The sequence below is a fragment of the Pogona vitticeps genome, chromosome 4 (assembly GCF_051106095.1).
Source record: "Pogona vitticeps strain Pit_001003342236 chromosome 4, PviZW2.1, whole genome shotgun sequence".
In the NCBI taxonomy this organism is placed as follows: Eukaryota; Metazoa; Chordata; class Lepidosauria; order Squamata; family Agamidae; genus Pogona; species Pogona vitticeps.
Window position 1 is genome coordinate 199,400,536 of NC_135786.1, and position 22,382 is coordinate 199,422,917.

The window sequence follows — 22,382 nt, forward strand, 5'->3', positions numbered from 1 at the left end:
AATACAGGAAGAGAGGTGTTTTCTTTAAATCTATTATGATAGCACTGAAGTTCTATACCACTTAGAATATATATACATATGAAAACCTCCTTCCAGGAGGAAAGGGAGAGGCAAGGAGGGGAGATTTTTGTTTTGTTTTGTTGCTTTCATAAGGGAGGGAGCCCAAAGAGAGTTGCTTGAGGTGTATATGCCATTTGGATGCAAGGACTGCACCAAATTGCATACTGGACTCTACCCAAACAACCCTGTTTAGCCTGCTCCAGTTCACCCTTTGTAGATGAGCCCTAGGAATCAGGAGACTTGGGTTAAAATCCACACTTGGCCGTGGAAACTCACTTATATATATATAAGTTTGTGTAGTGTTGCTATGGATATATATAGCTAGTAGACATGGGCATATTTGTTTCCCTGGAGAAAATAATCCCACCCAATCCCTCCCTCAAGAACCAACTGGCCCATTTACCAGGCTCCACAAGGCGCTCAACTCTGTTGTGGTTGTCATTGCACCAATTGTGGAAGGAACCCGGCTGGCTCTTCCCTGCCTCCCCACACAGCCGACCAAATAATTGACTTGGCAGCACACCATGATTATATTGTAGCATTGCAGCTGTCATATTAGTCACAAATTTTTATGGACCACAGTATCATCCTTGGCTTTTAAGTTGGACAACAGTTCATTAAATCTTCCTCACTTCCTCTTCTAATTGTCTTTTGTTGCCTGAGGAAAGAGAGATACCTTCTCAATAGCTGAATTTTAGAACAGGAAAACTAAATTTGGCTTCACTGGCAGCTTTTAAAACTTACATTTGCTAATCAATATTCCTTTCCTCTTTCTAACATTTCAGGAAACAGTCCCTCCTTGGCATCGAAACTAGAGGTCACAATTTGTTTTGAACACGAGCTAAGAAACTAAATACTCCATATGCCTCAGAAAAAGGTGACAGAATATGTCTTATCTATCTATCTATCTATCTATCTATCTATCTATCTATCTATCTATCTATCTATCTATCTATCTATCTATCTATCTATCTATCTATCTATCTATCTATCTATCTATCTATCTATCTATCTATCTATCTATCTATCTATCTATCTATCTATCTATCTATCTATCTATCAGAAAATGACTATATAGCTATAACCATCTTTTCAATTTTGTTTTCAATCTGATCCAAGACTCTTCCATAATGCAATAAGAGTGATATTTACACAATGATATTTACACAATGTTTCTTAGAAAACACTGCCTGCATATTTTATCTTAACTATGCTAAAAAAAATACTTTTTTAAAAAAAAATTACCCCAGCATTGTTATTCACTCTATATTATTTTATTTTCCCATCATTTGCGCTTGGGAAAAAACACCCAGCAGTTTGTCTCAAACAAAAAGTTTGTTCTATTCCTTTTCCATTGGAGAAATCCATGATAATTATTCTTCTGCACCTGCCTAATGGGGCTGAAGTAATTCAATTGTCATATTGGTGTAGATTGTTGCTTTGTGTAATGTATCACCCCTGCTGTTTCTCTTTTTAAAAAATTCTATACTCTTCCATTATTCAGCAAGGCCTAATGATTACTCCTGCTTTTCCACAGGCTGCACTATTTTGATTTTAATTGACTTCTCTCTTTTAATTAAATACGTTTGGTTTTTAATGCTGTTGTTGACATGCATGGTTTTGTCTTTATCAGTAGTTTTTCCATTCGGTTTCTAGAATCTATCAAATTTTATTTAGGTTCAATTTAAAGAAGAGAAAGAGAGATTTTCTCTATCTTCTTCCCCCACACTCACACTTATACAAGGTATTATTTTTATACAAGGTATTATGTCAATTAAAAATATATATTCCGCCCCCAAAGTGAATAATAGCCTATTTAGTGAAATCATTGTATAGCGAAAAGCATTTCCCCATTGGAATGCATTGAAACCTGTTTAATGCATTCCAATGGGGAAGAATCGTCGTTGTCTAGCGAAGATCGCCCATAGGAAAGCCGCTTTGCGAACCGCCAATCAGCTGTTTAAATCGCTGTCTTGGGAAGCTTAGGTCCTGAAAATACCTGTTTGCGGGCATGGAGCGAGCTGTCAAAATCGTTGTCTAGCGAAAATCGGTTTGCGAAGCAGGGACCAAACATTGTCCAGTGAAATTCCCCCATAGGAACCACTGTTTTGCGAATCGCTATAGCGATTGCAAAAAGCCAATGTCTAGCAAAAAAACTGTCTAGCGAGGCACCACTGTATAGCCTATTGTAGCCACTGAAGAGTTCCCTACCATACAATTAAATCAATTCAAGCTGTCTTTTAAAGAATAGGGTATTTAATTAATATATCACAGGTATTACACCTTCTTAAAATGACTGGTGGTGTTTTTCTTTTTCTTCTCAAGTTCCACTTACAGAACCCATGGGAATATCCTCTTTTTAAAAAGTGTTGTGCAATAAATTGTCCACAAATAAAACATCTCTCATTTATTTCTACCCAAGACCATGGCACACATTTGCTGACACAGTGTGCATGAATTGCAACACACCTCTCGTCGTAGGGAAGGTAACGTTATAACTTTGACAACGCCAATCACATGTTAAGGTAAAGGTGGGTGAGTGAAAATTTCATTTCAGTTTTTTTTAACAAGAATTTAACAGAATGTACAAATTTGATGACCTTCTGGATGAAAAGAATTTGAGATAAAAAAACATTTCAAAGGGAGAGGAGATTAACAGGATGAGATGATAACATTGACTGATTCATTCATCTAAACCCAGGGCTTTGGGTTCTTAATTCTAAAAAATCTGGTTGTAGTTCAATGTGTATTTATCAATTCTGAGATAGTTTCATTGGCTACCACTCTATTTCTGTCACAATTTAAACAAGTCCTCTAACAGCAATTTTTACTATCAGATTTTTGACAATTCTCAATGAACTTCTATTTCAGATTGTTTTAGGTTTCATTCTGTTTTAATAGTTGCCATCTCTTTTCAAATAATGTACTTAGAAATATGGATACGTATTGTTTCATAGTCACTCAGGCTAATCAAATGTTTCTCATCTATACAAGCTTCATGACAGGTAAGTACAATGTGGTCTTCATCACGCTGGGAATAGCCTGTGCTTTTTGAATTTAGCTGGTGCAAATGGAGAATAATTTTGTTTCAGGCCTATTTTTATTTTATTTTATTTTTTGCACAATTCACCAAAACTTACTGTTTGTTTTCTCTTTAGAATAGAATGAACTTCATGATGTTTTAAAAATCAGAATGCAAAAGAAAATGCTGACATTACTTTCAGATGTCTACTTTATGAGAAAGTTTGATCTTGATTCAGGTCTCCAACCTCCTTAACAGTTCAAGGCAGGTGATTTTCAAAGCTTTCTATGTTGCTTGGGTGTGTAAAATGCAGTTCAAGGAATCTTATTGTTTAATCCTATTGATTAATTAATTAATTATTAACTTTCTTATGTAGCCTCGTGGTGCGGTGGTTAAACCGCTGTACTGCAGCCAAAACTGTGCTCACGACCTGGGGTTCAATCCCAGGTAGCCGGCTCAAGGTTGACTCAGCCTTCTATCTTTCCGAGGTCAGTAAAATGAGCACCCAGCTTGCTGGGGAGGCAATGTGTAGCCTGCATAATTAACTTGTAAACCACCCAGAGAGTGCTTGAAGCGCTATGAGGCGGTATATAAGCAGCACGCTTTCCTTTCCTTACTTACTCTGGGTGGCTTACACCTATAGAAACATAAAAGCACAAAACCCGCAACCTGACAATTATCACTGGAAGGAAATAACCCCAAAAACTCACCAGTGGTAACAGAATCAAAATTAAAAATAAAGAACATAATAGACAAGCACATGTGGAGGGTATCCAGAAAAGATTCTCTGAAAATATGTGTTTTGATTGATTTTTGGAATGCTATGAGAGAATGGGCCTGGCATACCTCTGCTGCCAATTCATTCCACAAGTGGTAGCCACCACTGAGAAAGCCCAAATCATAGACCTCTGGGCTTCTCTTGGGGTGGAAACCCACAAGATCATCATCTGAGTGGAGCAGGTGGGACAATCTTAGGGCGAAGAACTCTGTGAATCAGAGCTGCAACTAGCTATGATGGCACTTGGGCTTTGCTACCCTATTAGTTAAGCTTGGGTCTTATGAGTTTGAAATATGCAGGAAAGGGATGGAGGAATGCGGGAAATACCTGGTTTGCAACAGCCATAATGCTTCTTCATTCATCAGTTTTGTGTTTCCTTTGACCTGAAAATATACCAAAGCAGATAGGTTTGTGCTCTTTCCTCATTCAATTTTTGCCCTCTCAAAATGTGAGTCCTTTAACCCTGGAGTGAAGCCCCAGTTGCTTCTCTGATGAGAAACGTAAATGTGAGGATATAGGCACATAGTGGTTTGTTTGTTTTGGTTTGTTTTGGTTGGGGGGGGTAACTGGACAGCAGAGAGCATTGACGCTTTCAGGAGGGCACAGAAAGCTGTCTCTCACAAACTTTAAGAAAGAAAGCTGGAGGGTTCATGGAGTCTGGTGAACCAATACCACTATGAGAATGGAACTATGTGCATTTATAAAACATACCTAGGCTGAAATCCTGTTGCTTGGCACAGTAAATTACAGCTACAGTAGGCCCATTGAACTAATTGAATTTATGGAGGAGGTAACTCATCAAATCCCTACAGATTCAATGAGTCTCCCCTAGTTGTAACTTACTGTGCTAAGCAATGGGATTTTAGTCATTCTCTGTTAGGATAAAATGTTCAGAATCAACTGTTAAATTCCTATTCCATAAGCAAGTTAAGCTAAGGTTCTGAGATGTCAATTTTTGCCCTTGATTGGAACGAGACTTAATTGTCTGAAACTAATACTTCAGTTCAGTTGGTTCTGTTAATAAGACTATTCACTACAAGGGACGATATTGGCTTTAGTCTCCAATCTTCGTTCGGCGAACGAACTATGAGACACTTAACAGGCTTTTGCTAGAAGTGGAGCTCCAATGCCTAGGAGATTCAGGACCTTTGGGAAAAGAATGTGTATGGCGCATGGCCAGTGTGTTCAATAACTGTGAACAATCAAACTAATTTCATCTGCACAAAAGAAATGAATCTATAACAAGAACGCCTGGGCAGGCCCTGGCAGCTAGCCAGCGAAACATGGAAGTAGGATGAATCTTTCTGGGCTGCAAGTAATGGAAGAAGCAGCAGGGTGGTAGTGGTCAGGATGAAATAAATATTTAAGCATTGTGAAAAAGCCATGGAGATGAAGTTAAAAATCAGTTATCAAGCCAAGTAAATTGTGAAGCAGTATTCTGAGAGATACGCTGCAAGTCATCTTATTCCTATATGAGGAATACAGGATGAATTTGCCTAGATGGGTCTCTCTCTCTCTCTCTCTCTCTCTCTCTCTCTGTCTGTCTTTATCTGTTAACCATTTATTTATCTGGCTTCTGAGACAGTGATTTTTCTTTCCCAGTAGCTGATAACATCATGGACACAAGTTAAAGAACTGACAGAAAGGGAATATATCAAAAGACTGCGGAAAACCTTAAAATCAAAATTAAATGGTGGAAATACAATCAAAGCCATAAAGACATGGGCAGTTCCAGTGAGTAGATACCCAGCTGGAATAATAGACTGGATTCAAAATGAATTAAAAGAATTGGATCAAAAAACCTGGAAACTAATGAACATGCATCACACACTATATCCAAAAAGTGATGTGGACAGATTACATTTACCATGAAAAATCAGAGGCCGTGGATTACTACAAATGCAGCAGGTAGCAGAGGATGAAAAAAGAAGCCTAAATGATTATATCACTACAAGCAGAGAAAAAAATACTTAAGGCAGTGAAAATGGAGAATATTTTGAAGACAACAGAAACAAAGGCTCAATAAGAAACAATAATTTGAAAATAAATTGAACAATTGGAAAAATATACCACTACATGGACAACATCTGAGAAATATTGATGGAAAAATGGTTGTTGTGGGTTTTTCAGACAGTTTGGTTGTGTTCTGGAGGTTTTTCTTCCTAATGTTTTGCCAGTCTCTGTGGCTGGCATCTTCAGAGGACAGAAGTTAGAACTCTGTCTGCAACCATCGGATCCCAGTCATGAAAGCCTTCGAGAACACATTGATGGAAAGCATGATCATAATTCAACATGGGCATGGCTAAAACTGGAGACCATTAAGAAAGAAACTGAAGACTTTATATTTGCTGGACAAGAACAAGCACTCCAAACCAATGTGATGAAATCTAAGAGCCAAGGAATTAGTGCTAACATGAAATGTTGACTCTGCCAAGAAAAAGTTGAAACTGTGTCATACCTCATCTGTGAATGTCCAAAGATTGCACAAACCAGATTATGAAATTAGACATGATAGGGTGGCAAAATTAGTGCACTGGCCATTATACAAAAAAATATAACTTGCCAGCCCTCAAAAACCCATGAGAACATCAGGTAGAGAAGGTGTTGGAAAAACTAACAAAATACAGAGATTGGCAATCAAGATAGGGGTTTGTGGGGTTGTGCCTGAGACTTCAAAATAACTTGACTCAGGGTCAAACTGCTCAATGCATGTAGCACATAATGAGAAGCAGTCTAGTGGTGCATGTCACTGTAGCGAAATGCCAAAAGGCAACGTCATTCCTGCCTGTCCATCACAGAAGCTCAAGGGGGAGGAGCCAAGGATAGGGCAGGAGGGGCAGAGTTAGAAGGACAGTTAGATGAATAGTTAGAGAGAGACAGTTAGAGATGTAGAATGGCAGTTAGAGTTGGGGTTGAGAAGTGAGCAGAAGAGGGTTAGAGAATTGAGCTGAGAGTGTTAGGAGAGGGAATTGAATTGAATTGAGAAAGTTAAACAGTATTGAACAAGCAGAAATGAAAGTATAAGCACTACAAGAGAAATATTTATTGAAAGTATACAGCAGTTTAGAATAAAAGTGATTGTCTACAAACATGATCCAATACGTGTTAATACCTGAAACAGTTCATATGTAATTTACCTTTATGATTTGTTTAACAATAAAAGAATACTTAACTAAACCTCTGATTCCTAAGTTCTATAACCCTTAGTGTTGGCAGCACACGTGTATGACATAATTTGGTATTGGGAGAATACCTGGTGGCAGTATGAAAGGGTGTGATCCTTTGTGAGGGCCAAATAAATAGGGGCAACAAAAGGTAGATCGCCACAGTCACCTTTTTGTCATAGCAGGTGCTTTTCCTCACATCCAAATTGACAGTGAGGCCTGTGACTTGAGTTCCCATCCCTGGTGATAGTGACTATTAATTAATGCCTTCAATATCATTTCTTTCAGTCATGTTTCCAGATCTTTTAATTTGAACAGCCAGAAGTAGATCATTCAGTGAGAAGCGGCTGAATTTGGAAAGGGCTGTATCCTGCATTATATGCCACACTAACTATAGCCGCTTCTCACTGAATGGCCTACTTGTTTATCAACCGCTTGGACTTGCAACCAGTTCTCCAGTGTGGAGAATCCCCTTCCTCAGTCTTTGTCTCATTCTGCTGCCAAATCAGCCAGGGTCAATGCCGAGCTTCCCAAAATGGGCCCCTCATCTCTTGTGGCTCCCTGCAGCTTTCTCCAACCAGCCAGGATCAAAAATGATCAAAGACAGTCTTAGAGTTATGAAGAAAAAACTGTAGTCATATAAGTTTAAAACCAGGAAAAGTGAACTTAAGTTGTACTTGAAATACAGGAGCTAATACAGCTAAAAATATAGGCACATAAGTAGAATACAATATCAAAAAAGATGTTTTAAGTTACATTCTGAGATACAGGAACATCTTCATTAAGAGTACAGACTCTTTCAAAAGTAAACATGAACACTAAGTGCTTCTAGACTAATACAGCAAGGAATACATCTTTAGAACATTTCAAAGTTAAGAATGAAATTATAAAATGCAAAAGCCTTATAGTTTTCAGTGATATGAATGAAAAAGTATTTAAACTTTTAGAAGTAAAAATGTGCAAAAGTAATTTAGCTCTAAGCATGTTATTAACACAAAGAAAGTTATTTTCTCTAAAAGAGAAAAGCTCACCCCAGCCTTCTCAGCCTTTATCTATGTTATTCCCATGCCTATCTCCTGGCTGCTCTGAGTCCATCTGTGTCTTCCCACTTGTTTGAAAAAAAAAAAAGTGGCTTCTGCATCTTTTAAGGTGGTTCACATAAACATGATAGAAATCTCTTGTTTATATACTTTTGATGTTATGAGTTAGACAAAACATAATGACACAGAGCTTTAGCTCTCCCAGGAACATAAATCTTTTAGAAGCTGGGACAGCTACCTGCCAAGATAGCTAGCTGCTGAGAAGCAACCCCCACTTGGAGTAACTTCCTTAACATCATATGGTGTTAAGGATGTTACTCCAAGTGGGGCAGTAAATTTTGAATGGTTGTTTCATGCTTTTACATTTAAAATGTTTCACTCATAAATATTACAGAATATTATATGAGTTCATTGTTATAACATTGATTTAGGGAAATATTAATTATTTACTATCAGGCTTATAAAATGAACGGCACTTTTGTTTTTCTTTTCTACATGTTTATCAAGAGACACACTACTTAAAATAACATTTATCTTTTCCTCCTTTTACACTGTTTTCTAAAAACCACTTCTGTACAATATATGGCTATTCTCATTTGTTCAGCACTGGTTTCCACATCTGTTTTGTGGTATTTCTTTGTTAATTGACATTATAGGCAAAACAACTCAAGCCGCAAAATCAGTATTCTTTTTTTCTCTTTGTTATTATCACTGTTCACATAACATAAGCATCATTCAGTTTACTTCTTCATTGTGAAAACTGGCACAAAACCCAATGAATGATCTACTGTTATCTTATTAGTTCTTTGCGTACTGAAAACAAACTGGTTGTGTTTGGGTTTGATAATGTAAACTTATAGCTGTGGTTGTTTTTAAAAACTTCTTTCACTCTTAATGCATTTCTCTTCCTCTGGGGCACTTTTTAAAAATACTTTTCAATTTTAGAGCAACACCTTTGTATGCCATTCAGATTTCTTATATTTTTCCTGCCATATATTTCTTTCAAAATTCATCATTAACAACCCTAAAACAGCAAACTCTTGTAGAAATGTACTGAATTTTCCAAATATCTTGGTGATACACATGTGGTGTACATGCAGTGCTATTTACTGGTGAAGTTGCTTCTATTCCTTATGCTAACAGCGATACCAATACCAGGAGGATTAGCCATTTATTTAAAAAGCTGACCAACCAATTCTTTTGAAGGTTGCCCCAAGAATCTGTCCTGGGACCTGTGCTTTTCAACCTGTTCATAAATTACTTGGAAACAATTACTTGGATAAGCAGTGAGATGGCCAAGTTTGCAGATGACATGAAACTTTTCTGGGTGGTTAAGAACAGAATGGATTGGGAAGAGCTCCAGAAGGATCTCTCCGAACTGGGAGAATGGGCGGCAAAATGGCAAAAGTGCTTCAATATAAGAAAATATAAAGTAATGCACATTGGGGCAAAAAAATCAAAACTTTAGTTATCAGCTAACAGGATCTGAGTATTCATATTCGAATACAAATACCCCCTGCACAGCTGGAGGTAACGAGGGTCCGGCACCCTAGGGCTGGACCATCCACTCACACATCCATGTCTGGTGCTGGACCCACTCTTCCTTCCAATTGCTCTGGAGTGACCGCCTGGCTAGCCACTCCTGGCAGAAGGAGGGAAGTTGGGTCTTCCTGCAAGGTTGACAAGTGGACAGCTGACTGGGTGCTCCAGAGCAATTGGAAGGAAGAGTGGGACTGCCGGTGCTGGCAGACACGTGAGTGGACAGTCTGACCCCAGGGGCTGGACCCTCATTAACTCCAGCTGTGCGGAAGTATTCGTATTTGTATATGATTACAAGTACCCCCATCTCTAGTTCTGAGCTGTCTGTGACGGATCAGGGAAGAGATCTTGGTGTGCTGGTGGTCAGCTCTATGAAAGCGGCAACCCAGTGTGTGGCGGCAGTGAAGAAGGCCAATTCCATGGTAGGTATCATTAAAAAGGGGATTGAAAATAAAACAGCCAACATTATAATGCCATTGTACAAAACGCTGGCAAGGCCGCACCTGGAGTATTGCGTACAGTTCTGTTTGCTGCGCCTCAAAAAAGACATAGTGGAACCGGAAAGGGGACATCCACTCCAATTGAGTGTTTGGAAAGTGAGAACAGACAAAAGAAAATATTTCTTTACGCAGTGTGTTGTTAGTCTGTGGAACCCCTTGCCACAAGATGTGGTTATGGAATTTGGCGTAGAGCCTTTAAAAGGGCATTGGACAGATTCCTGGAGGAAAGGTCCATTGAAGGTTACAAGCCATGATGGGGATGTATAATCTTCAGGCTTAAAAGGAAGGTACCTAAAAATGCCAGATGCAGGGGAGGGGTATCAGGAGACAGGTATCTAGTTGTCTCATGTGCTGCCAGAGGCATCTGGTGTGGCCACTGTGAGATATAGGAAGCTGGACTAGATGGGCCCTTAGCCTGATCCAGGAGGGCTTTTCTTATGTTTTCTTCCTCCCCCATTTGCATTTTTACAACATATGAGTTGTAAAAAGAGCAGTCCTGGGCTAGGTCTGTGTGTGGTGGCAGACGTGATCAACTTGCCAATGTTGAAAAAAGTTTCATCTGCCAGTCCAGTTGCCTTCCATAGGCAGAATGGAGGAGTACCATCTTAATTTTATTTTAGGCAGTAAAATATCTTGGCCTATTCCTAGGAGAAGTCTTCTTAGTTCAGAACAAAAATCCATTCAAACTTTTCTCCACAGAGGGCAGAGTGATCTCCCCTCGCGTAATCTTTATTTCCATATTTTGTGATGTGGGAGGGAGAGAACACATGCTAATTATTTGCTTGCTGAAGAATTCTGGATTGGTAGATGGAAAAAATAACTTTTCCAAGCTTTGCTTATTTCACATGTGCTTCTTGTACACATCCTACACTGAACCTCTCCTTGCTTGTTGTGACAGTCTCTTCGTAATTTATTAAGGATATTCTACGACATATAATAAAGATGTGTGCACTATAAAATGAACCATGTTTCACTCTCAGTTTAGGAGGGATTCTTTTGGCATGTCAGTAAAAACAAAGAAGAGAGGGGAATTACATGTATATATCACATGTTTTACACACAGGTGTATTTATAATTGAATTCTTTTGACAGGAATCAGACAATACACTAAGGAGAAGGAGGAAACTGTGAAACAAATATATGCTGTCAACAGGCTATGCACAAAAATTATATAGGGTAATAGAAATAAAACCATTCTTAGTTCTCTCCACTAGATGTAAAAGAGCTCAGTAATCCAGATAAAGATCCAGTGGTAATTTATAATGCTGAGGGTGTCACTATAAATTAAAGTGGCAATACAGGCCACCAGGCCTTTTGTCCATTTCTTCCTCACACTTAATTTACAGTTGCTTTTCTGGATCTATTTCTTTTTGGTTTGTTTTCCTTCTCTTTCATTTGGTTCAGGCATTGCTTTTCTATGAATCGGTCACTTGCTACTTTTCCAATCTATAGCACGTGAGTATACTTGCTGCAAGATTAATTTATCTGTTCCCTTGGATGGAAGCTACGATGTAAAGGCCAGCAACTCAGTGAGCAAGATCCTACAATAAATTGCATCAAGTTAGCAAGAATCATCCATAAAGACCCACTTCATGTTCGGGGCCAATGATAGGAACATCCATTTAATTTAAAGAACAGTTTTTCGGTTAGAAAATCCACCACCTTTAAGAGCACAAATGCTCCATATATATGAAATGCTCTATCTAGAAGACAAAAAAGAAGTGACAAATGCACAATAAAGTGGCACAATGGAGAAATGTGCTTTTCCAAAATTGGCACTTGTTTGGTCCATTTATTGTCTCCTGTTTCTTCTGTTGATACCTGCATTTCTTATAAAAATGTACAAATGTACAAATGGGGAAATTCTGCAAGATTATTGTGGAAAGAATGAGTTATAAGAGAAATTGCAAGCCCAGTAATGATGAGGTCTTCAGCAACAACAACAAGGATCAGGAGACAAAGAATATTATTATATAATAAATTATATAATATAATATAATATAATATAATATAATATAATATAATATAATATAATATAATATAATATAATATAATATAATATAATATAATATAATATAGTATTGTATTATATTATATTATATTATATTATATTATATTATATTATATTATATTATATTATATTATATTATATTATATTATATTATATTATATTATTCATTTATCTCCTTAATCTTTGAATTACCTTTCAAAAGCATTGTCTTGAGGGTTGATATGAGAAAGAAAGAAAAAGAAAGAAAGAAAGAAAGAAAGTAAGAAAGAAAGAAAGAAAGAAAGAAAGAAAGAAAGAAAGAAAGAAAGAAAGAAAGAAAGAAAGAAAGAAAGAAATTTGTATATAAGAGAAATAACATGAAGTAGGCTACAATTCAGCTAAAGACAATTGACTCAAATACGATAAACCTTAGTCGAACAATCTGTTGAACATAAGGGTGGTGCTTCTGTAGTATTAAGGCAAAACATTATTTCCTGTTTCTCTTACCTTTGCTGTTCTTTCCTACCATAGCGTTCATGATAGAAGAAAGAGGCACTCCTCAGAATGGGAGTGAGGCATCCCCATTCTCAGCCCATGAGCTGCCTCTGTGAACATCTTTTTCTTTGAGCTATATTCCACATGGTAAGAGAGGGTTCTGAAATTCTCAGGAGAAGTTTTGGAGTGACATGTCTTGGCTATATTGAGCGATAGCAACAATTGGGTATTTCTACTCACACAAAGTTGTGAGGGACGTGGTGGTGCTGTGGGTTAAACAACAGAAGCATCTGTGCTGCAAGGTCAGAAGACCTGCAGTCATAAGATCCAATCCACGTGATGGAGTGAGTTCCCATTGCTTGTCCCAGCTCCCGCCAACCTAGCGGTTCAAAAGCATGCAAAATACAAAAATGCAAGTAGATAAATAGGTACCACCATGGTGGGACGGTAACAGTGTTCCGTGCCTACCTGGCCACATGACCGCGGAATATTGTCTTCAGACAAACACTAGCTCTATGGGTTGGAAATGGAGGTGAGGACCGCCCCCTAGAGTTGGACACAACTGGGCAAATTGTCAAGGGGTACCTTTACTTTTACCTTCACTAACACAAAGTTACCATTTACATACTTTTCAAAGGGATAAAAAACAGGGCACATAAACTTTCTACTTTTCAACAGGGTAAAAACATGCCATGTACACTTTCTACTTTTTTTTTGGCTAAAGAATATATTGCTAAATATATATATGCTTTTACTAAATATATATTATTAAATTAATCAATTTTCAGAGAGGCAGCCTGTGAAAAGTTATGCCACATAGAAGTGGTCAGCCTTTAAGAAGCCACAAGATTAATTGCTTTCCCTCCTTCAATTAAGTGTGGCACTTTCTGGTCAATTAAAAGTTGTGATTAGCTAATCTAAAAAATTGGTTGATAGAAACAGCATAAATAAATCTTCTCGGAGATCATGAAGTGGAACTGGTGGTGGAAAAAAAAGCCTTATAAATAAATAAACACACTGAGCTTAATCCTGAGGTGGACAAAGATGTTGTCACTGTTTTTGAAAGAACTATACTTACACCCTTTATGTTTTTGAAAAGAGGTTGTGGGGTGCCTTGCTACCGATCTTATTCCGAGGTTGCTGTCAGTCAGACTAGTTATGGATTGTGCGCCTTTAAGGAGAATGATGTAATTCTGTCTCTTGAGGTATATGAAGAGCAATGCAGAACATTGACAAGGTGTCTGATAAAGCTGTCTATACAACTGTGCCTGCCTTACATGCTTCTAAAGATAACCTGTTGTCTTAAAGCATTGCAAGTGACCCTTTCTAGTAAAATGAGCAGTGTTGAACTAATATCCCCTTACTGTACCAATTGGTTTCTCCAGATTGAATGTTTCCAGTGGGGCACCATCTTGTTCAACATTTTAGGCAGGAAGATTTTCCTGGTGTGGACCTGGTTGTTCCTAACACTATCTTCTCATCGCCCTCGAGTCTAAAGAAAAATCCCTGTTCTTCTTAACAGTACTAAATTTATCCTGTCACTAACTGTTAGCTGCAAAAGATTTTAGCTGACTGTGAAATGAAATCTCTCAAATGAAATTCAAACTCAGATGCAAATTTGTACCAAAAGGTTTCCTTGCTTTACCTGGCAATATAAAATAAAAAGGACAATGTGACAAAACAAGGACGCTGGGTTTGGATTGGATTGTTAGCTAAACTTGCCAAAAGCATACATGAATAATTCAAAGTGAGACAGAGTGACACAAATGTTGAAACTTCACCCTTCATTTTACTCACATGCTGACATAATCACCCTAAATTGGAGAAGATTTTAAGTTTCTTTTCTATAATGCTAAAACTGGAAAAAGGTGGTTTGAGACATCCAATTCACCTCACACGGTAATGTGTTGACAGTGGAATAAAGAGGATAATCTATTATTTTATTCCAGACTATTGCTGCTGTGTCATTTTGGCTTATTTCTACATGTGACTGGGAAGAGTTCTGTTTCTCTGGAATAATGTAAAACATTCTTCCTCTTGGGAAGGTAGGCCTATGTTGTCACTTGTTTATTCCGTAAGTATAAACATCCAAAGCTGTCAGTTATGTATATGTGTATTATCTTCCTATCTATCTATGTATTTATGTATGTGAACAACATACAATGCATGTCCACACACAAACATACATGTACCATTCATTTTTTAAAACTTCCAGAAAAAGCTATATACATTTCTAATAAAAGAAACAGTTTGTACTTATGTTACTAACTGTTTATACTAGCCAGAATCTTATTGGTGTTCATGTAGGGTTTTTGTAATTTTCAATAGCTAAATACATTTATAGACAAAGTTTTCAGGCACACCTTTGTTGTGTAATTAGCCAGAATTAACCATGGCAAGTTACAAAAACCTTATGTGAACCCCAATAGGATTCCAGCTGTTGTATCTTTGTTGTACTCTGGGCTTTAATATTATAATACACAGTGCAATCCTGTAAATATTTACTCAGAAAATTAAAATTTAAAAAATGTGGTGCCCATTGAAAAAGATAATAGTGGTTATCCAGACCTCATTGCTGGTTGAGAAGGGGCAACAGTTCAAGATTCAGGGCCCTCAAAATGTACGTCCATCAGTGTTTAGAACCCATTGTTTACAAGTATGTGGAGACTGCACAAGCGGATTTTCTAAAGACCACACTATACTACTTCCATTAACAGCCACAGGATCATTGTAGAAAACATAGAAGCAATTCATTAAAAGCTGATAGTGATTCTACAGAAATTGCAATTAGCCTCAAAACAAAATTTGTGTTTACTGCCCAATGACCCATCACAAAAGAAAGCAAGTCAATTTGCAGGACACTGGAGGTTGGACAGCTCCTCTTATGGCAATCAGAAGTCTTTGAGCCTGTAAGTCATTCCCAACATGATAATTGTGTTGTCTAATTTGAGCTAGAGCTCCATACTGGAATGTGATCATAGAGCTGCTTTCTACAGTGAAGTGAACAGGCGATCTTTTGTGCACATGGAGATTCAATGAGATATGGGAACATCGGAATGTGGACAGGGCAACTGGATAAGAAGATGCCTATTTTTACTGATGTATGCACTCTGGAGAAAACAAATACAAGAAATTTCTTATGCAGATTTGGGAAAAACAAAGAAACACTTGATTAAACAATTACTGTGTCCTATTTTTTAAATAAGGTTAGACATAGTGGTTATACACAGTTGTGATTTCTCTTCACTCAGAGGCATGCTAACAGACAGACAGAAGATAGTGAAAACAACTTTTTTTTTAAAAGCCCAGGGTGTTTTTTCTGGTTTGTGTGAAAATATTTGCCAAATTGGAATTTTTCTAGTTACATATTATACCTCATGCTTTTCAGTTACTGGCAGATATGGAAAGCAAACCATAAAAGATAGAAACAGTCTCTCATTTGTTAACTTTTAAATGTTTTTTTAATCTATCAAAGATTATGATTCATGTTAAAAGGCCTTCAATTTTAGAGTGCCACCAATATGAGTAAAACCTTCCCCTTTCATGCTCTGTTCACAGACTGGTAATTTAAAGGTTAAATACAGGAGAGAAAGGGTGTTTTTGCATCTTTTAGGCAGTTAATAAGAACAAAGAATTTATAAACTGTCTGGAAGATGCTGTGTTTGTTCATGTGTGTGTGTGCATGTGTGTGTAGAGACATTTATAGGCTTTGTCTATAATTAGGGCCAAACAATTGCCCACATAATAATCTTTACAGACTTGTAAAACCATGGTGCCACCCAAGATGTTAACAAGCTGGCATCATTTGAGCATCAAAGGCAGAGAGGAAACCACACTTCCATGTTTGGCACACAAACTAATGAGGAAAGTCAATTGGCCCTTTGTCTTGCGGGTCTGAAGAGCTGTACTCTAATGTTTGGTTCCTTGGCTGGCACTTGTTCAAGTAATCACTCATGGCCTGACAAAGCAGCACTTGTGTTTTATTAGTGGCCATGCTGAACTCTCCTGCCTGGGCTGTGTTGTCTCTCAATAGAAAGCTGCACCAAAGGGCACCCGTATTTGAAAACACTAAATCAGAGCATGATGATCTTTGCCCAGCAAATGTAACTAAGACAACAGCAGAAGAGTTTATGGCAGTTCTCCCTTTGTTGGGCGAGGAGGTAGGAAAGCCACTACTTAAAGGATGCAGGAATGAATATTTACAATACAGGGAAGGAAGCAGCAGCAAAACTTGGGGGCTATACAGTACATTGAGCAATACCTTTAGAGCCTGTTGCTGCAGGAAAAAACAAACGAACAACAACAACAACAACAAAACCAGGTGGACACCTATACATTGCCAAAAAGGAGGACAAAAGAAAGCACTGATTTGCATAAAACTTCATAAACCAGTCTATACTGTATCAACAAAAAATTAGAAGTGATTTTTATAATTTCAACAGCATTACAATGCATCTGAAGACTCGAACAGTAATGATGACCTATCTCTCTGCTGAGTCTGCTGTTGCTTCTCTAGCAGCAGCTCTATCCACTGTAACAGGAAATTTGACTTCTCTCCTTACTTATACTAGACATGAATTTGATGGTCCTCCAAACTGAGGACAGCATCAGGTGAAGTACTATCTTGCAGTCCTTCAAATGGAGGACCACCATCCAAAAAGAAGACATGTGGCCACCCTGCATGCATGAATGAAATAAGAAGAAAGAAGTGCTGTTCAGTTTATTGAAATGGTTCATGGTGTATTAATTCAATGCTCTTTCTTTACAAGTTACACTACATGTTGTGTGAGCAACCTGTGATCTCCCTCCAGGCATTGCTAAAATCTATGGCTGCTTAGCTTTCTTTAGAGAATGCTAGAGCTTCAGTTGCTCCACGAAATGGCAGTGCATTCAGAACGTAAAAGGAAAACTACAACAAACAGATTCCTTTAAAATAAATAGAAGTCATTTCCTGGATTCCAGCTTGATCTGAACTGTAACTTTTCCAATCTTTGCCTTAACTATTTTGACTCATTTGGATCTGACATGCTATGTCTGTATATTTTATCAGTTACATCTGCTCTGGCAATGTGGCTGCTTCCACACAATTCTTTATTCTGGAATGTTGTCCCCTGGTCACTCACTTTCTTCTTGTTACCAAAAAAGAGTGATTTAGCAGCACTAAAAGGTACTGCTGGATTTACTTGAACAAAAAGACCACCATATTAGGCAATACAGTCTCATTACCCTGCTTCATAGGTGGAAATCTTGCAAATTCCACGTACAGTGGGAGATGCTGGCAACGTCGTAACACCACTTGGCATGAATTCAGCCTCCATTTTCACATTGATGCAACATTAAAATACAAATCCAAAGGAAGCAGATGCCATAAGAATTATTTTTCCTGTGATTTTATTTATTTCTCCTATTTATAGGCCGCTTTTCTCCCAATAAGGGGACTCAAGACGGCTCACAGCATTAAAAAAAAAAAGAATTAAAAACGTAATTAAGTTATACATTAAAAACAAACTATAAAACTGATTAAAATACAATGAATGACTAAAAACATACAAGATGATGAAAACTATCTTAACTTAAAAAATGGCATTCAGGGCCTCAGTCATGATTGTTAAAAGCCTGCCTGAAAATTTTACAAGACACAATTGAATTTTACTTATACAAGACACAACTGAAAATAAAATCAAGAATAACTTTAGCGCTCCTTTCAATAAAAAAAAAAACCTGGGTGAGCACCTATAAGTGGCTCAGCTGGCTTCCATGTACTTTGACTTCACTCATGTTCCTTTCTCCCTGACTGGGCTAAGTGTGACCTGAACAAAGGCAAGAAGAGAAGCAAAACAGGGCTAGCAATATTCTACTCTGAAGATGCCAGCCACAGAGACTGGCGAAACGTCAGGAAGAACAACCTTCAGAACACGGCCAAAGAGCCCAAAAAACCCAGAACCAATACTGCCTATGTTCTCTGATCAGCACTGCTTGCTCTGCTGGTTGGGAATGGAAGCATCTTTGCACCAATCAGAGAGGTGTTGGCAAATTGTCTGAGGACTGGATGGGGGAACTTCCAGGACCTGGATTAGCCCCCATGCCTATACTAGAAAATGGCTTACAATTAGCAAGGTACAGAATAGAGATGGGCACGAACCTTGTTCCCTTCCCCCACCTCCCTGGCCGATGTGCCACTCACCAGCCAACACATTTTCCTCTCCTCCTCCTCTTTGGCTGTTTAGCCAGTCCCCAGCAGAAGCTTGCCTGTCCCGCCTCCTTGTCTGAGTGGGCAATCAGCCAAGCAGGCAGGGCAGGGAAGCCCTAGTTGAAGAGCTGAAGAGGAGAAGGAGAGGAGTGCACGCCAGTTGGTGAGTGGGGAAATCCAGTCAGGGAGGTGGGGGAAAGGAATACGGAGCACTTGTGGTGCTGCACTTACAAACTAGCACAAACCACCGAACCAAGGTTCATGCCCATCTCTTGTATGGAACCTAAAATAACTTATTAAACAGAAGAAAAGTTCCTTACCACTTCTCATCCATGAAGAAGTATGATTGGTTTGGAGAAATTCTTCATTTTTCTAGAACTCCCCATGCTCAGCCTCACATTTTTCCACATAGTTCCTTACCTCTGGAATGATATTCCAAGGGTGCAGGTGGCTGCAATAGAGATGAGGGAATAAGAAATTTCTTTCCATGAACTGCCTTGAATATAGTTCTCTTAAGACCCAAACATAAGAGCAGAAACAGAAAATATTATTGCTCAAGAGAGATGCATTCTTCAAAGCTACTGTGTTCAGTATCAAAAAAGAGCACAGAACTGATATCACAATCACCAAGCAAAAGCAAAATTATTTACATCTTGTGGATCTGTGAAACCTCATTGGAGAATAATTAAATGGCATTTGCTTCTTAGGCAATTCTGTTTCTAATTGTAAAGCTGCTGCCTTGCCTGTTTTTCTTCTTATTCTATAATACGAATTGCCCACATTTAACAATGATTTAAACCAACTGTAAAACAGAGGCTATTACAATACTGTACAATACTCATTAAATAAGCACCACAAGTTTTTGGTAAAGGATCCAGAATTTCAATACCTCCCAAATTATTTTTAAAGAAAACAACCAACAGACGGAATAAGTTTCAAGTGTGTTTTTACGCAGAAAAGTAAGTCAAAATATGCCCTGAGCCATATGGCAGGTTATTTTTTATCAGCCATATGGCCTTCCCACTTTTTAACAGCACAGACATTGTCCCGTTTAGTTTATTTTCAAATTTACTTCAATTACATTTTTGTATGCTGGGTAAATATTTTAATGTTTAGAATATTTTCATAGAATAAGGAATATAATATATATTAATAGCATATAGAATGTAAGTTTAGACTATAATCGAAATTGGTGAATCACATTTAAACATTTTCCTTGCTCTGCATTACATCAAGATTTGATTTGACCAATAGGGGGTAATAAAGACTTCATCATGTCATAGAAGTAAAGGTGCAATATAACAAGAATTTTTAAAAGGGCATTTGGTTTGGTAATCAGAGCTCAGTCTCTAAACCTGAGTAATACTGAAATATTGAAATACATTCATCTAGTAGCAGATTTTACTTCCATCACTCTAGGAGCATGGGAAGAAAATAACATTTTTTCCTAGTCAGGTGCAGATAGCTGTTCCACATTGTCTTCAGCTCCATTCTACTGTATGTCACACTGCTAAGCACTGTGGAATCACTAACCCAAGGTTGTTTCTTCGCTTTCTGGGATTAATTGTTAGGGGTCACATTTATTTGGCAACATATAGTAAAGATCTTTAGCCTAGCAAATAAGCATATTATGGTCATTTCCAAATGGTTAAAGACCAGAGGGCATGCCACTGGATATCCTAGTGCTCCCTGTGATGCATCTATCAGATACTAGACAAACTATGGCAGATCCTCATTCCAGTTCACCTCTGCCAGATTACAAAGGAAAATAAAAAGATAGTCCCTAACACAGCAACAACAATAGTAAGGGTGGGAAAGAATTGTCCTTGATTTTCATTTTGGCAAACATTTCCAGTTTGTAGTAAGTGACACTAGTAGTAAAGAGTTTAGATGTATGTTTTGCTTTCCTGTCACTGAGACAAAGAACATGTAGCAGATCTTCCCCATTTTTCTCCTTTTGAAACTATATGGAAATAAATGTACACAAGCCATTTCTCAAATATCTTTTGGAAATGCACCCAAGCACACACTTTGGGCAATGAGAAAACATATGCAAAATGTGTGTATTGAGAAAAATGTGTTTAAGATTCTGTACCTGAGGAGAAAAGTCTAGCAAAATATATAGACATTTCTATGTGAGGGCCCCTCTTCCACAGACAAACATTGACAACCCACTATGAAACAAAGAGGGAAAGAAATGCTGGTACAATGCAGTGAAGTACAACAGAGCTGACACTGAACGAACTGTTCTAGCTTCTCTTTTCTCTTCTTTACCAACATCAGGGAATCTCCTTAACCAAGGAGATTGTTCTGAATAACAGTTGCATTATATATATTTCCCCTTATCTGGGGCTTCTCAGTAGGGATTGATCAGAACTCCCCCCACCCGATATAGATATATTTCTATTTTCAGTTAAATCACTCGACTGCAAAAATACTAAGAGCACCATATTCTGAATGTAGTGAATGCAGAAGAGATGTTACACTACATATTCTACTCACATAAATATCCCAAATGGGTATATCTATGGCCATTACATAGAAACCTATCTCTTAAATAAAAAGAATGGATCAATATAACTATATCTATATACCATTTTAAAGACAACATTTGGAAAAAGGGAAAAAGAACACATAAACCAAAAAAATTAGTCAGAATTTTAGCTAATCTATCATTCTAAGAGCTGATAAACAGAGTCCATATTTCAATGAAATTATGTTGCTGATAATTTAATTCTCGTTTTAAAAAAGCAAATTTAAACATAGAGATACTTCCCACCTTTTCTTGCCCAAACAATCATTCTAGGTTTCCTTTTATTCTTCCAGAAGTGATCAAGACATACTTTACCAGTGATAAATAGTGCAACCATAATTTGTATATTAATATACTCTGCCATGGAATTCAGCATGCATAAGTAGTATACTCTTTGGCTTTCTTGGAAGGACAGGTGACATTTTCATTTCAGTTCATTTTGGATAAGAACTTGCATTGTTGTTCATTGTGCTTGGGATGGAAAGAACTTAAGATTTTAAAAACTAAATGTGGGAGAAACTGAAAATGACGAGTTTGTTCACCTTGTCCCAGAGCTTAAATGTAATATCTGTATTTGATCATATTAGTACTGAACTAATACCAAACCTCTTTTCCTCATCATATAATACCTATATGGCAAATAGGTACAACATGTCTTTTCTATGCTGGAATAGCTTTGATTACTAAATGTAACTGGTACAAATTAGGGAGAATTTCATTTCACTTTATTTTTGAAGAGTTTACTAAAATTCGCAAATTCTCAAAGGAAAGAACTTGAGGTTCTGGAGAAAGCAAAACTGACAGGCTTTCTGATCCCTACCTGCCATTAACTTTTGGGAGAGCTTTGGGTGCAACCTAAACCCACCTTTGTACACTCAAGCCTCATGTGAATGTCTGCAGCCTTCTGCTTTCATCTTAAGATTGCATCTGACTGCAGACTCTTAAGTCTTAAATGTCAACACTTCCTGCAAACCCCACATCCCTTTTCTTTTGTTTTTCATCTTGGCTGATGAAAAGTTTCGGAGAACTTGAAATTGTGCACTATTGTTCTGTAACCTTTGTATTGAGCCA

The 22,382-nt window shown here is 37.7% G+C and overlaps 1 long non-coding RNA gene across 1 annotated transcript in view; it reads right to left on the minus strand.

The window, feature by feature from the left end:
* LOC140706945 (uncharacterized) overlaps positions 1–22,382 on the minus strand; it is a 125,769-nt gene that overhangs the window by 88,590 nt on the left and 14,797 nt on the right. Inside the window, exons 2-5 of the long non-coding RNA XR_013545423.1 lie at positions 19,099–19,229; positions 12,829–12,967; positions 4,188–4,243; positions 464–718 (exon numbers count right to left, since the gene is read on the minus strand). This is a non-coding gene — a long non-coding RNA (uncharacterized LOC140706945). The remainder of the gene's footprint in view (positions 1–463; positions 719–4,187; positions 4,244–12,828; positions 12,968–19,098; positions 19,230–22,382) is intronic.